Source organism: Parasteatoda tepidariorum, unplaced genomic scaffold, assembly GCF_982258835.1.
Source record: "Parasteatoda tepidariorum strain Cologne lab strain unplaced genomic scaffold, Ptep-v5.0 scaffold_34, whole genome shotgun sequence".
Lineage (NCBI taxonomy): Eukaryota > Metazoa > Arthropoda > Arachnida > Araneae > Theridiidae > Parasteatoda > Parasteatoda tepidariorum.
Window position 1 is genome coordinate 383,779 of NW_028257393.1, and position 14,077 is coordinate 397,855.

At 27.3% G+C, this 14,077-nt stretch overlaps 1 protein-coding gene across 9 annotated transcripts in view; it reads left to right on the plus strand.

The window, feature by feature from the left end:
* Positions 1-13,807, plus strand: part of LOC147800823 (transcription-associated protein 1-like) — a 29,306-nt gene extending 15,499 nt beyond the window's left edge. For 5 of the 9 annotated variants that reach the window (XR_015431144.1, XR_015431143.1, XR_015431145.1 and 2 more), the window contains 4 exons: positions 1,145-1,286; positions 4,784-4,935; positions 7,717-7,931; positions 11,544-13,807. The gene's annotated coding sequence lies outside the window, so the exon portion shown is untranslated. Of the gene's footprint in view, positions 1-1,144; positions 1,287-4,783; positions 4,936-7,716; positions 7,932-11,543 lie in introns of those variants that run through there. The other 4 variants (XR_015431141.1, XR_015431140.1, XR_015431139.1 and 1 more) reach the window with 1 other exon arrangement.
* The last annotated feature ends 270 nt before the right edge of the window (positions 13,808-14,077 follow it).

The window sequence follows — 14,077 nt, forward strand, 5'->3', positions numbered from 1 at the left end:
TGCATGGCTGTTTCAAAAGCAGTAATTTATTTATATCTTAATTTATTGTCATAGTTAAACTTTCTATTTTATATATATTTTCAAAAAAATATTTTTTGGGGAAATTTTAAGTTAGCTTATATTCTGTGTGATGTGAATTTAATATCAGAAATAGTGCTTAAAAATAGATTTTTTTTTAAGTTAAATATTTTTTTCAGGTGATTTTTATGGCTTTTTTTTTAATTTTATGATTCTGTTTATCATGAAATGCATGTTATGTTTAGCAGAATTGTTTCTTAATTTCTTATAATTTTTTTTTAAAATTTCAAGTTGATTTTTAATATTTAAAAAACAAAATTATTCTCATTGATGAATATAAACCTTTACATGTAATTTTCTTCAAATTTTTAGGCTATATTTGACTTATTTTAATGCTTTAAAAATAATATTAATTTTAATACTAAAGGGATATTTCAAACTGTTTTACATATTCCTCAATGTACATGCTTTATTGGAATTGCATGAGAGCATAGTTTATCAAAACTATTTAAACAAATTATTTTAAAAAAGTAGTTTTTTAATTTTTGTTTATTACACTGAAAAAAATATGATCAGAATCATCCCTTTTTCTATATTAATACCATTAAAATTGCATGTATCTATGATTATATCAAAATATCACTTTGATTAGTTTTTTTCCCCTTTATCTTTGCTGTTCGCTGTTGTAGCTCATAAAAAATGCAGCATATAACTAGTGGCATACTTTCTTAATCTTTTTGCAACTTTTTTTGTGCTATGTTGCAATGCTTCTGCAGTCACCATAGGGTGTAAGTATAAAATTTGATAGTAAGATTCTGGTAAAATTATATAGTTTTCAAAATTATAAAAGAGTTTCTAAGATTACATTCTTCTCAAAGAAAAAGTGAATGTTGTTCGTATTTCTACTATCATGCTATTCTCATAAAAATTGAGTTATTTCTTCTTTTATCATTATAAAAATTAAAAAAAAAAAAAAACTACATTATTTTCTGTGTTTTATGCTATTTCTTTACAAATTAAATACTATTTTTACCTGAATATTTGACTTTGCCATTACTATTTTTTTAATATGTGTTCCCTATCAAATTATACATTTAATTTTGTTCCTTTATTTAAATTGTTTCAGATTAAAACACTAATCCAAGTAAGCAGTACCAACATAAAGAAACTCTAGTTTTTATAAGATTGATGTATGCTCTACAATCTTTGGATATTTATACATTAACAGTCCCTACTCCTGGACAAGTTGTTCAGCAGCGACCAATGACGTAAGTATTGTGTCAATTTGAATGCTTCTCTTATTTTAAATTAATTTTTCTCCCATAAAATTTAGACCATCAATAGGCCTGCTCATAGAATAACCTCATTCTTACTTATTATCTTGTCTTATTACTTATGTGCTTTTATTTATTTTAATTTTATTATTATTGTATTATTGTTATTATTACTATATTTTTTTGGTACTTTTTCATTTCACCGGCTCAAGTGAATATGATTATTTTTTTTTATTTGTTTATTTATTTATTTGATTTTTTTTTTAAAAGCTGTAAAATAAAAAGAAGAGAAAATTGTTTTAAAAAAACAGGGAAAGAAAAAGTATATATATATATATATATATATAGCATAATAAATAAAAACAAAAAAAAAACACAAGGAATATTAGGAAAAACAATAAGTTTCATTTATTGTGCATAAGCTTCGAGTAAATAGAACTTATAAAATAAGTTCAAAATGCAGCGAAAACAAGGGAAAAATTACAGAAAAATGAAAAAAGGGGAAAAAAAAGAAAAATAACAATAAAAATAACAAAAAACTGGGGGGGGGGGGAGAAAAGAACAAAATATTTTTAAAAAATCCGGAAAATAAAAGATTACTATTAATAATGTCTTTTCATCTGTACAGTTGTCACCCCAAAACACATATTGAGGGCACTGGCTTTATCGTAAGCAAAAGAATACGGCACTTGATTTTGGATTTTGAGGCAATCTCTCTGAGACTGTGTAAGCTCAGAATTAAGGGAAAGTTCTTTAATTTCAGTATTGTCTGTTCTTATGCTTATGCACCAACTGAAGATAAAACAGAGGAAGAAAAAGAAATATTCTATGAAAATTTAGACAAAATTTACTACAGTTCTCCAAAATATGATGTCAAAATTATTTTGGGAGATCTAAACGCTAAAGTAGGTAGAGAAAGGGAATTTAAGTTTGTAACTGGTGGATTTAGCTTGCATGATACAACCAATGATAATGGACACAAATTAATTTATTTTGCTGCTTCACATAATATGATTATAGGAAGTACATCCTCTCAGCATAAAAATATTCATAAAGCTACCTGGCATGCCCCATGTCGCACCTATGCAAATCATATTGATCACATACTAATTGTCGCAAGACATTACTCAGACTTAATGGACGGGAGAACTTATCATGGGGCTAATGTGGATTCAGATTATTTCTTGGTTATTGCCAAAGTTAGATCAAGATTATCAAATGCAAAAAAGTTTAAGGGAGAGACTTAGAGAGAATATGACTGTGATGAACTTAAAAATGAAAGGATAAGACTTGAATATTGCGAAAAAGTAAAGGAACAGTTGAATTTAAAGAATTGTGGTAGTACTGTGGAAAATAAATGGAAATGTATAAAATATAGTATCTATAAGGCTCCCAATACTCTGATTGGTAAAGTAACTAAGAAACAGGTTAATGATTGGTATGATATTGATTGTGCCATTGCTAATGATAAAAAGAATGTTGCTTATAAACATATGATACAAACACACACAAGAAATAGTGCAGAGGAGTACCATAGATGCAGAAAAGCGGTGAAGAAACTCTTTAGGCAGAAGAAAAGGGTCTTTGATGAACAATTGTTGAAAGATGTTGAACATCTGAAATCCATTAATGAATGCAGAGCATTCTATCGGAAAATTAACCGCAGTCAATTGGACTTTAAACAGACCTCTAGTCTATGCAAAAACAAATTTGGTGAAATTATTACTGATAAACAAGACATTTTAAAACGATGGCATGAACATTTTAAAGAACTTCTAAATGAAAATTATGAGGATGTTGAAATAATTGCTCCTGAATTCATAAATTACATAGAAGTTGAGGCTCCGACTATTGAGAAGATTAGAGCTGCAATTAAAAACTTAAAGAATAAGAAGGCTGCTGGACATGATCTTATTTCAGCAGAACTACTAAAAAATTGTGAACATACATTATTGATTAATTTATTTGAACTTATTACTGACATCTGGCACTCTGAGATTATGCCAACAGATTGGAATATCAGCATTTTGTGCCCAATTCACAAGAAATGAGATCCTATGACCTGTGCCAACTATCGTGGCATTAGTCTTCTTTGTATAACTTATAAAATTCTATCTAGAATCTTATATCTTAGGCTGTTACCATTTATTGACTCACAAATATGAAAATATCAATGTGGATTCCGTGCTGGAAAATCAACTAAAGATCAGATATTTTGTCTCCTTCAGATTTTGAAGAAATCAATGGAATTTAACATTGAAACACCTTTTATTGATTTCAAGGCTGCTTTTGATACTATCAATAGAAACTATCTTTTTGAAATAATGAATACTTTTTAAATACCTTCAAAACTCATTAAATTGATGAGACTTACATTGAAAGATACAAAGTGTAAGATTAAGTTTCTGGGGTCTCTGTCAGAAAATCTTGACACGTTTACAAGGAGATTCGCTCTCCTGTCTTCTTTTTAATGTTGCGCTTGAGAGAGTAGTTCGTGATTCAAACATCAACACCAGTGGTTACATTTTTACTAGATCAGTACAACTACTTGCATATGCTGATGATGTCGATATAATTGCTCGTTCCCTTCCTGCCCTGAAATAAGATATGGGTTTATGTATAGTTTTCTTAAAGCATTACTTTTTGTAATGATGGATTTAACTGGTGAAGTTTCAAGTGGTGCTGTTGATCTTGCTAAGTAAAGTAGACAAATTTATTTTTGAGACATAACAATATAAGTTTTATTTATGAGTTTAAAATAATTTTATAATGTATATTTCAAAGTTATTTAGTTAATCAAGTAATGTATGATGTATTAGTTTCCTTATTAATACTTTGTTTAGATTTATCCTGATCCTCCAATCAATATTGTTTTTGTGTATATTTACCACTATAGTTTAATATTAGTATAGTTTATACCATTGTTACATTACTTTTTAACTTAAGCATGAATTATCATAATGTTATTTTTACTTTGACTTCTGTGCAGCATACTCACATCAAGCTTACATGTTTTTAAATTGTACTTTCAACCTAGTTTTTCAAATTTTTCATTCTAAAACAATGATTACAAGAAAAACCAAATATTTCTCCTTTTTATATGTATTAATTGCCTTGAGTTAAATAAACTTGAAAACAAAAGAAATTGTGAATATTTTTTAATGTAATGCTTTTACTTAAGTTAAAAAAATAAACTGTTTAATGTGTCAAGTATCAATCCGAGGCTTTTCAAAATGTAAGACTTTGCATTAGCTAAAAAAAATGACAACTGCTTTAATCAGTGGATATCATGACACAACAATATTTCCTATTTTTTATTGTAATTGATAGGTTGAAAAAGTTAGCCAATATGTCAAAAATACTACATGTTATATGCTTTTTTATTAGTTCTCATGAAAATCCTTTTTTTTTCCTTACTCATTTACAAACAATTTAAAAAGAAACGAAATGATTTTACTTCATAAATTTTTTCTACATTTTTATTTGTTTAGAAATAATTTATAAACGATGCTCACTACTTACTGTTAACATTTTCCTGGTGATGATGCAGACATGTTTGCAGCTCAAAACAAAGCTATAATTGAAGTTGTTCAGGAACTTGTACGACAGCCGACTCAACCAAATACATGAGTTAAAGATCAGAGTAAGTATTTTTAATGTCTTTTTCAATAACTTTAATAACAAACAGATTTATTTCTTTAGTTTTAATTATGTAAAAAATTTAATATTATGAACAAATATATAAATTAACGTGAATGATTTCCTTATAAATTTATATGGTATAATACTATTTATAAAAAAAGAATAATTTTTTATCACTCAAAGAATAATTTGAAAAAATTCGAGACTTCAAAGAAATTTGTCATCAGGGTTGTTAGGAGACAGACAACCCTGACTACAGAAACTTAATTTTTTAACTTAACCAAGCTTAAGTCAGTATAGAAAATTACTACTTAAATTTTAGGGACCATAATTGTTTTTCCCTAAAATGTTCATAAGACCGGAAATTTTTAGCATTGAAAACATATGTCAGGGTGCATAGCGTTTTTAAAAAGTGCTTAAAGGTGTTTTTTTTCGATTTTCGTTTTTTAAAAGTCATTAAAGGTGCTTTTTTCTTTGGGTGTTTTTAAAAAGTGCTTAATTTTCCCTTTTTCAAAATGAGTTTTTTCCTTTACTATGTTAGTTTTCGCTTCAAATTATGCAAAAAAGACACAGTACACATTGTTCTATTCAATGTTTTCATAAACAATTCAACCCCAACCTATTTCGGCATATTGTCAGTCCGTAGCGTATGAAAACGCCATTAGTTTTGCATGATTGAAAATTTCATGATTTTTGACGATTGTCAAAAACAACGCCAAAAGTTTTTTTTTTTTTTAACAAGATAAAACCATTATTTGTCAAAAATTTTCCAACCCTGCCTAACTATGATATTTTTTTAAAGTGCTTAAAAATATTTTTTGAGTGCTTGAAAAGTGCTTATTTTTTCTTGAATAATTTGGCTACGCACCCTGTAAATAAATTTAGCTTATCATAAAATAGTTTAGTTTATCTTTATACAGTGTTAAGCAAAATTCTTTGAAAATTGGAAGATAATAATTTAAAATTTCATGAAGCTTAAAAATATTACAGCAAAAATAGCAATGTGTTGCATTAAACTGCAATTGAGATTTCATAAGTTATTTGTAAAAAATTTTTGAACTGAATTGTTCAAATTTCAAAAAGTAATGCTAAATGTTCATCCCTTTGCCTCCATTTTTAATAAAATTCTTCATAAGGTTCATGGATGAAAATGCATGTTTATTCGTAAAGGATAAGATTTTGAAGTCATATATTATCTCTAATATACAATAATTTGGTAAGGATATAATTATTGTAAATATTATGTAGTAAATATATTTTTTATTTGTGGCAAGTTGTAAAAAGTTTTTTCAGACAGGAAAGAGCTGGCTTGTGAGTGGTAATTTCCCTTTACCTGGTTCAATTGATGAAAATCCTTTTATGTATGATTTTTGATTAGAAAATATAATTTTAGTATTTATTATGTTTGGAGGCTTTATCAAGAATACGGAAAATTCTAATTTCTGAACATAGAGAAGCTGTTTGATGCTGTTATTAATTGGTAACTTGTAGCTCAATTATTTCAAGTTTTTATTTTTGTCAAGTCTTAAAAAAAATATTTTCAGACTGGCATGTGAGTGGTAATTATCTCATACCTGATTTAATTACAGAACAATTACTATTGCCTCACAAGCTGTAGATAATTGCTGTAGTCATTGCTTTTCAATTTCCGTTGAATATCCAATTATAAGCGAATTTCATTGAAATCTGTATTCAAACTTGAAATGCAGGTGTTGTGGAACATATTCATAACTTTTAAACTTGTCTTATTTACTGAAAAAAATTGACTTTAATCTTGGAATTCGATACTACTAATTCTTAGCTTAGCTGGATGATCACGCAACTGATCAAATTCTGCATGTGGCAATTATTTTGAAGTTGATGTAAGTAAACAATTTAATTGTTTACTTACAATTAAACAATTTAATTGTTAGTTTATTTTTAACTGAAAACAAACTTAGTAAAAAAGTATACTTAAACCTTACAATTCAGTTGGGATAGGTGATGTTGCTTCGATAATAATTGTAGACGATATATGTTGAAAATAAAATAAATCATAAGTGATTTAAAACAGGAACAGGGTGACTGTATGAAACTTTTATTTCATAAAATAATAATGCAGAGCTCTTGTTGCCTAGTTTACATGTAACATTTTAGGAAAAAATAATATATTTTGAATAATAATATAAGAATAAGCCATGGGAGATAAACTCACTATGACCTGTCTGATTAAATGCCAGTTAAGAAGTGCATATTTAATTGTTGGTTTGGAATACAGAAAGAGATCCATTAAAAATGGACAAAGCCAAAATTCAAGCCAATTGTACTTTAACATTTAATTAAGCAGGCTGGAGATTTATTTCCAGGAAGTTCGTTGAAAATCAAAGTAAACCTATTAAATTGTTTTTTGTACACAATTGGGACAGAATTGAATTATATTTGTTTTAGTTGCTTTACATTAAAAAGTTAACTATTGCATTTATGAAGAAAGAAAATCATAGAAATATGTACGTTTTTTTTTATAAAATCAATTGATTTGTTTAATTGTGAAATACATTCTCGTTTTTTATTTTATTTTTGGGGACTACTGAAATAAAAGAAATAAAGTTTTACAATGGTTTGTGAAATTTTAACTGAGGACATTGAGAAACTGTGTGAGATTATTGATAGATTGTAACTTGTAATCTTTATTTCAAATATATTCTTAGCATTTATTATCTGTGTAACATTGAAGGCCTCTAAACTGTTTTGTTTAAATTTCTATACATATTTACTTGAGTTAATTCAGTTTGAATATTTATAGGCTATGCATTTATGGAAAGTAATTGCAGAAGTTAGAAATACAAGCATCACGAATATTATTTAGCCTCATAAAGAACTGCTCATTGATTATGTTCCATTGCAAAGACACAACCTACGACAAAACTACTACGAAAGCACAGCCTGTGCTATCTCCAATAGGATTGTTAGACGGGAATACTTTCCTCATCACTTTAGAACCTCGTCTTTTCTCATGTGGTATGTAAAAGAGACCTTTTAAAAGTTCTATTAATATTGCTTAATTATGTAAAACATATTAATATTGCTTAATATTATTTACAAACAATATTATAACTAAAGAACTCAATATTACTAACTCAAATGGTTAAAAAAAAATTGCAAATTTATTACCGTAAAAATAAGACAAGAACTCAATTTGTCAGTTAAATATCAAATGAAAAGTAAATAAATTTAGATTAGAAAACATCAAAAAAATAAATTATTCTAAATTGATCTTTGCAGTTCATTATTTTTTATTTCTCAAAACATAATCCTTGTCTCTGAATTAAAGGGATAATAACGATCTGTCATAAGAATAATTTGAGAAGATTGATATTTCATTTAAAACCCATCAGTGATCCTGTTAAATTTTTGGAAGCTATGGAAGCCCTTTTACCCTCTCTTAAACGAATTATTAACATTTCTCCATAATTTTTTCTTTCAGTGCATAGCTTTTTATTTTACTTCAATTAGTATACATTTTGGGGATAGTAGTTAACCACAATATCAACCTTCACCTATGAAAAGGTACCCCTACTACATAGAATCGAGTTAACATGTCTTGTATACTAGTGAATTGGAATTACAGTCAAACCTGTTTATCTCAAATCTCACGGGAAAGGCGAAAAATTTGAGATTGAGAGGTTTCAAGTTATACAGGTACTTACAGTATACTAATTAGGAAATTCTATTAAAAGTGCTTTAATTGTTTTTAGTAGAAAAATATACACATTTCTTTAAATTAATTATACCATATATATCTATTTACATAAAAAAAATTTAACATATATTTAACACTGAAAATAATTTTTCCATGATTTTTGACGTATAACCTTATTTGTTTTGATTATTCTTTTGAGGTTAGAAAGAGCACAAATACATCAAAGCCAACATCTTCCTGGGATTCAAGAATAGTTTATAAGAATTCTACAGCTTTTTCTACCTCTTTTGCATTCACTTTTGATTCATCAATATGATCTTCACCTTCTTCCTCTTCATCTGATATTCCTAATCTATTTCCGCATCTGTCAATGTTCCGCATGTTGCCAGGCAGTTGTCCACTTGTAAACATCTTCAAAATTAATGTCAACATTAAAACTAGATTTTTTTGCATTCCATTCTGGTAAATCTGGCACTGCAGTTTCATCATCTTGCCTTGTGAGCCTGGGCCTTCCTCAGAAGCTTTTCCCATTCTGACCTTTTCCCAGCAATTGATTTCCAGTTCTTTACTTTAAGGATGCCAAAATCCTCATCCACACAGTCCTTCCATCTCTTTTTGGGCCTCCCTCTTGGCCTTTTATTGGAGGGGGTTGCATTAAAGACTCTTAATGCTGTTCGCTCTGGGCTCATTCTCACTACATGCCCGGCCCATCACATTCTACTTAGTTTAATAAATTTAATGATATCATCGCTATTAGAGATCTTATATATTTTAAAATTATATCTTTTTCTCCTGTTGTTGTTATCGAGGATAGCACCAAAGATGATTTGTAAGACCTTCCTTTCGAAGGTTGCTAATAACTTCTCTTCCCTTTTCGTTAAAGTCCATGTTTCTAAAGCATAAGTCAAAACTGACTTGATTAATACCTTATAAAGTAAAATCTTCGTCTTTTTATTAAGTGGGATTTCAATAATGATCTTAAACCATAGAAGCAGCGATTGGCTGCGATTATTCTTTTTCTGATTAATCAAAATATAAATTTACAAAACATTTATTTGTTTCATATAATTTTTAAATTTAAAAATGAGAAGCTTTATGGCATTTATCTAATTTATGTTTTACAATACTATTTATTTAATACTATTACATAAGAACTCCAACCTTAACGGAGTCAAATTAATACATATGGTGCATAGCGTTTTTTAAAAGTACTTTCAGGTGCTTATTTTCATTTTTTAAAAGACCTTAAAGGTCCTTTTTTCAGTGGGTGTTTTTTTAAAAGTGCGTAATTTTCCCTTTTCGAAAATGATATTTTTTTCTTTACCGTGTCGATTTTCGACTTGTATTATGCAAAAACGTGTTTTTTACATTGGTCTATTCAACGTTTTACCAATTTATTCACCCACAATCTATTTCGGCGTACCATCTGTTTATAGCGTACGAAAGCGCCAAACATTTTACATGTTTGATAATATACTTGCGAGACTGCATGTGCTTTTGCTGAGCTGGGTTCGGTGAGATTGAGTCTCTCATGTACAACTCTCATGTACGAGATGAGACTCTCATGTACAACTCTGCTGCATTTTGCAAAATATTATCAATTTCAGGCTTCATTTTCCACCCTCTAATTTCGAACCGAAAAATCTCTCGATTATTTTATAATGGCTAATTTAATCAAGAAAAGAGTTCTTTGTCATAAACTAGTTATTTTATCATAATCATGTAAAGTTTCTAAAAATTATTTTGTATTTTGTTAATGTATATAGTGCTGAAAAATATTTCTGAGCGCATAAAAAGTACTTGAAAGATACTTATTTTTTGTTGAAAGATTTGACTATGCTCCCTGATCAAATACTGATTGTATATTAGGGTGCACTGAGTTTTTATTTTCAAAACACTAAAGTGTTTTTTTTTTTTTTTTGAAAAAGAGTCTCAAGTGAAAAGAAAAACACTGATACATAGCTGCCAACTCTACTGGAGTTTTGCCAGTTTCTCCTGGTCTACTGGTTTAATAAAAATTCTCCTAGTTTCTGTACATTTTAAAAAATTCCCTAAAATTGTGTAAGTTTCTTAAAAAAATCTCCATTGAAATAGATTAATGCCTGTTTAATTATTTAAACAAGTACATAATGCATAATGAAATGGGCTTCATTTAGAGATATCAATTTAAAACTTTTTCTGTTCTAAAATCGTTCAGTTAATTTTTATTCAGGACTCCGTTTGAAATTAATAAAAAAACTCTTTTAGCTATCTTTGATGAATTAAATGCCTTTTAGTATTCAAAATTATGAAGGAATATAATACTAAACTAATAATTTTAAGTATATTTAATGTCAATCATAACTGGAAAATATTAAATTTTTTCTATTTTTATTACTATAAAAATCCCTAAAATTCCTTATGTGTAAAATATTTAGTACATTATGCAACAGTTATTATGAAATTTATATTATTTCGTAAAATCTGCTGGATTTTTTCCTATCTATGTTGGCAGCTATGCTGATGGGTAAAAAACTAATATTTGATGATTTGTTCAAATCACTTATGTCACCAAAAGTAAGTGTTTGAAAAATGAGAAATATACGAATTTCTTGCTATTTTATTTTTTAAAACTTATTGCCATGAAATAATCATTAAAAAAAACAAGTTTGTTAAAGCTTTGAGTCTCTTGTCTGGGAGTAAAATAGATATCTACAAATTTTAGTTTTATGTATATTTTTTTTTCTTCTTACATAAAACTCCTTTTTGGAAATCAAGTGTTTTAAAAAATGAAGCTTTTTTTTGTTGCTATTTAACATTTTGTACTCAGCATTTATTTTAACATTTTTTTCTTAATAAAGTAATAAAAGTTTCAAAATTTAAAATAAATATTGTGATTCTTAAGTTTTCTATTACATATTGCAATGTTTAACTTCATTGAATTATTTCAGGATATGAAATGATCCGTATGTGAGCATCTTTAGAAGGTTTTCTTTATTTCTATGAACTGAACATTGAAATGCTTGTGTTTTAATAAAACAGGTGGGAAATATTTGCTTCTTAAAATGAATAATAATAAATATGAATTGTGTATCTTCAGAATTTGGAATTTTTTGGCTGGTAAAATTTGACATTAAAAACTGTGGTTGGTTAGATTTAAAATCATAAAAACTATCTCAAAATTCTTTTGTTCCATAGTTAGACTTTGTAAAAGTTAAGCATTACATAATTATTGAGTAGCAATAAACTGCTACTCAAAATTAACTGTATTATTTAAATTACAGTGAACTCTTGCTACTACGATATCCTATACAACAATAATTCCCTTATTACGATAATATTTCGTGGTTCCGACAAACTTGCATGCGAATGAATGTCATGCTCCTCTCATTACTACGATATTCTCTGAAACAATAAACCCCTGTAAAACTATTTTTTTTCCAAATTTCAACCTTATTTTCTCTATTTATTATCGGTTTTCAGATAATGTAAAAAATCTTATTTTATCATCTTTTACTAATTTTTTTCCATCTTTTCTGATAAGAGTTTTGGGTATTCATACTTAAAATTATTTGATAATGAAAATTATTATGCTATTTGTAATTGTGAATTCAATATATGATTTTAGTAGTAACTATGTTTAATATGTGATTAGTTTATTTAATGATATTGATAAATTGGTTATGTTCTTTTAAGTAATATAAAATACAATTTTACATAAAATATTGCAAACATAACTTAAATTCTTTTATATAAAATATATTAAAAATATCACTTATTTTAATTTTTTAAGAAATTCATAATTTTTTTTTCTTCACTTATTTGAGAATGACATTAAAAAGCTCTAAAATTAATATTATTATTTAAACTAGATTGCTATTTTAAACTGTCTAGATATTTGATAATTCTTTTTGAAAAGGGGTTTATTCCACTTGAGTTGAAAATTTAAGAAATTTAAATTTAATTGGTAAAAAATTGGAATTGTATTGTTTAAAATTAGTTTATATTGATTAAACTGATATTTATTTAACCAATTTTTTATTTCTCAGGTTTTAAAAAATTTTGCAACAAAAGATGTTAGGACTTTTTAGATGTCTTTAGTCAACAGCAAAACTGTCCCTTATTGATTTTTTTTAAATGATTGAAATTTTTAATTATTTTCCTCTCAAGTAAAATGTGCAACAAACATCTTTTATTTTAACATTTATTTCTCAGTTTGAACATTCAGGTTGCTCATTATGCATTAATGTTAAGATTTATTTTTTGAAACCTGTTAACATTTGTTGGTAAACCTTATTTATGACTAAAGTTTTGAATTTTTTAATTGTTTTCATGAATAAAAAATTTCCAAGTGATGTATGAATGATGATTTTTGATGTATGTCGCATTTTTTAATAATGTTCGTATAACGTTTGTTTTTAATAAATGTTAATCGTCATTAAGTTTGCTTTTGTTGAACTTGGTTCATTAGTTATCTTATCTATACCTAATAGTCAAGCAAAATTTAGGTTTGATGCATCAAAATAAAAAAGGCCCACTCTCTTTTTGTTATCTTTTTTTCTTTGCCGAGCGCGAAATAACTTTGAAAGACGATATAGTAGCCCACTTTCAGAGTAGGGGAGGAATTTTAACATGGTTACCATGTCTCAGCTTCGTTAAATCTGCCTGGAATAGAGAATTTAAATATTAACTTTTAAAATCTGTTTCCGTATCCTGTAATATTGTTTGGAAGCTATTGAGTTTATTCGTTTAGTGTGAAAATTCTAAACTATATTCTTTTATTCAAACTTTGTTTTCATACTTGTGTATCATTTTATTGAATTGTCAATTTTGAAATAAACAATGTATTCATACGCTATTGTAAAAGAGCCCAGATGCAAAACCTTCACACTGCTGCCTGCAGCAAGGTTTTTTCTCTAACAAAACATATAAACAGTTGTTTAAATAAATATACTGATAAAATTTTAAAGAATATTCAGAATAAGAAAAAACTTCTGTACAACTGCTTTTCGAGATGGTAGTTAAGATTTGCACCTAGACTAGACATTTGGGACTTTATACATGAACTGTAATAGAAATTGTTATTTTCCAGATCATATGTTATAACAGTTTTTTGAAGTAAATATTTAAACCATGTCTTGTACAAATACATTGTTTTATTAAATGGCAAACAACTGTTGTAAATATCTTGAATAAACTTGTAATTTTGAAATTATTTTTAGTGTTGTTGCTTAATATTACTTCTATATAGTACATTTCAATTTTTAAAGGCCGCTCAAATATTTTACCAGCGAGTTTTCGTAAATTTGGCACTAACCCCCCTCTTGTTAGCAAAATAAGAATTGCACTTCCATCGCTTATGTAGGAAAGTCTAAAACTTTTTTTTTTCACTAACTTGAAAATAAAATACTTTTGTGAAAAATCAGCTTCAAATTAAAATAAGCGATGCAAGTTAGCAAAACAAGTGTTCCATTTTATAAAGTTT